At 47.6% G+C, this 2,505-nt stretch overlaps 1 pseudogene; it reads left to right on the top strand.

Annotated features, from left to right (window-relative positions):
- Positions 1–472: 472 nt before the first annotated feature.
- On the top strand, positions 473–1,439 carry LOC115859890 (small ribosomal subunit protein eS1 pseudogene; annotated as a pseudogene).
- The last annotated feature ends 1,066 nt before the right edge of the window (positions 1,440–2,505 follow it).

The following is a 2,505-nucleotide window of genomic DNA, read 5'->3' as shown; positions in this document are numbered from 1 at the left end:
TCAAAGAGTAAAGCTTTCCTTTGCTTCTGATCCAAAATTGGTCTCATTCTATTTGCAAGCTACACTGGGCAGGAGGACCCTTACTGGGGCTTGACAAAAAAAGGTCATAACAAATTTTGGTGACCATGAAGGGACGGATGGTGGCTTTTTGCCGGCACCTACCCACTAGGTTCCAGGCTCACCCCAGCTCCAGAGGGAGCCCTGAAGATGCTTTGGGAGGCTCAGGTGAGGATGAATGACTCTAGCCTTTGAGTATACTCTGATGAGGTAGAACAGCAGCAGCCTTCAGCCAAAGTCAGAGCAACTCTGCCCAGGAACCCGACACTTGGGTGTGGTGCACACACAGTATAGCTCCCAGAGTAATCTGGACTGTGCCCCCTTGAGGGGATCATAATATGGCATCATTGGGGATTGGAGACTGAAACTCACATGTGTCTGCCTGCTGCCTCTGGCCGGCCTTTCATGGTACCAGATGCCCGGGGACGAAGGGAACCTATGGACGAGAGGGACCCCTATACAAGGCAGTAGTAGCTGCACCAGGGCTTTTTGTCCTTGCCAACCTCCAGGGTCAATAGTAGCATCCTCCGTCATCACTTTTGGTTTGGTAAAGGAAAGTGGCCAGCCTTTTGGCTCTCGGAGCAGCACCACGGCGGTCGGAAAGAACAAGCACCTTACGAAAGGCGGTAAAAAGGGAGCCAAGAAGAAAGTGGTTGACCCATTTTCTAAGAAAGATTGGTATGATGTGAAAGCACCAGCTATGTTCAATATAAGAAATATTGGGAAAACGCTAGTCACGAGAACTCAAGGAACCAAAATCGCATCTGATGGCCTCAAGGGTCGTGTGTTTGAAGTGAGCCTTGCTGATCTGCAGAATGATGAAGTTGCATTTAGAAAATTCAAGCTTATTACTGAGGATGTTCAGGGCAAAAACTGCCTGACTAATTTCCATGGCATGGATCTTACCCGTGACAAAATGTGCTCCATGGTCAAAAAATGGCAGACCATGATTGAAGCTCACGTTGATGTCAAGACTACCGATGGTTATTTGCTTCGTCTCTTCTGTGTGGGTTTTACTAAAAAACGCAACAATCAGATTCGGAAGACCTCTTATGCCCAGCACCAGCAGGTCCGCCAGATCCGCAAGAAGATGATGGAAATCATGACCCGAGAGGTGCAGACAAATGACTTGAAAGAGGTGGTCAATAAATTGATTCCAGACAGCATTGGAAAAGACATAGAAAAGGCCTGCCAATCTATTTATCCACTCCATGATGTCTTTGTTAGAAAAGTAAAAATGCTGAAGAGCCCAAGTTTGAATTGGGAAAACTCATGGAGCTACATGGTGAAGGTAGTAGTTCTGGAAAAGCTACTGGGACGAGACAGGTGCTAAAGTTGAACGAGTTGATGGACATGAGCCACCAGTCCAGGAATCTGTTTAAAAATCAGACTTTTAATGGTGACAAATAAAAGAGCTCATTTGTGATAAAAAAAAAAAAGGAAAGTGGCCAGCCATGTGAGCCAAGAGGTGAGACTGGGAAAAGGGCTAGGTAATAAGGGCCACTTGACAAAACGGAATGAGGACACTCGATCTGATGTCCCAGTGTGAAAGTGTCCCAAGGTAGGTATGGGACTGTGACTTGATCTCTTCCAGGCAGCTCTAGTTTCTCTAAAGTGGGCTGGGGAGCCCTGTGAGCTGCTCACAGGACCAGGAACCCCATTATCAGGAAGCCCTGTGAGCTACTGACAAGAACAGAAAACACCCACCACCCGACCTTTCCTCCCCACTCTGCTTATGAGGCAAATCTTGGGTGATTATTTGCCAAGGTTCCAAGGGCTCTCCTCCTGGTATCAGCACAGAATACCAGCTGCCCCAGCGATCTGGGCCGTTAGTCTTGTCTAACATTCTGTGGGGCATTCTGACTCAAGAGGGATTAACTATCTCAAGTACAAGCCATTACAAATTCAAGGGAGACCCCCCCCCCGTTATATCAGAGTCCATGCCATTTGGATGCCCCCTATTTTGATCTTTTGAGGAGTCCATTAATAGTTTGGTGCTGGTTCCAAATTTCCTGAGCTACAAATCCTGTGTAGTACAGCGTAACCCCAATACTGGCTGGGAGATGGGAAAGCTGGCCCATTGATGGGTCTCTAAATTAAACATTATTTTACAACTGGACCTGCTATATGAGAGACAAAAGAAATGGGATGTCCACTTTTCCCTATGTCCAGTTTTTTATGGCCTTATATCAGAACAAAGGCCTTCAAAAGGGATGTGGACCCTCCTCCACTGAGGTAATACCAGTCCTTGACCCGCCCCCGCAAGGACCTTCTTGATTTCCTCCCTAACCCTCCTCCTACAGCTCCCTCCCAATGCCCTTCCCTTCATATATTCCGATTTGGGCCACAGGCCCAAGATGCCCCCTCCCCAGAACCAGGCCAGCAAGTACATGAAGCAGGACTAATTACCAGCCAGGGTCCAACAACCCACCAGGAAAAGTACTACAT

Source organism: Globicephala melas, chromosome 1, assembly GCF_963455315.2.
Source record: "Globicephala melas chromosome 1, mGloMel1.2, whole genome shotgun sequence".
Taxonomy (NCBI): domain Eukaryota; kingdom Metazoa; phylum Chordata; class Mammalia; order Artiodactyla; family Delphinidae; genus Globicephala; species Globicephala melas.
The sequence above is the reverse complement of the archived record's forward strand: the minus strand, read 5'-3'. Positions and strand labels throughout refer to the sequence as shown.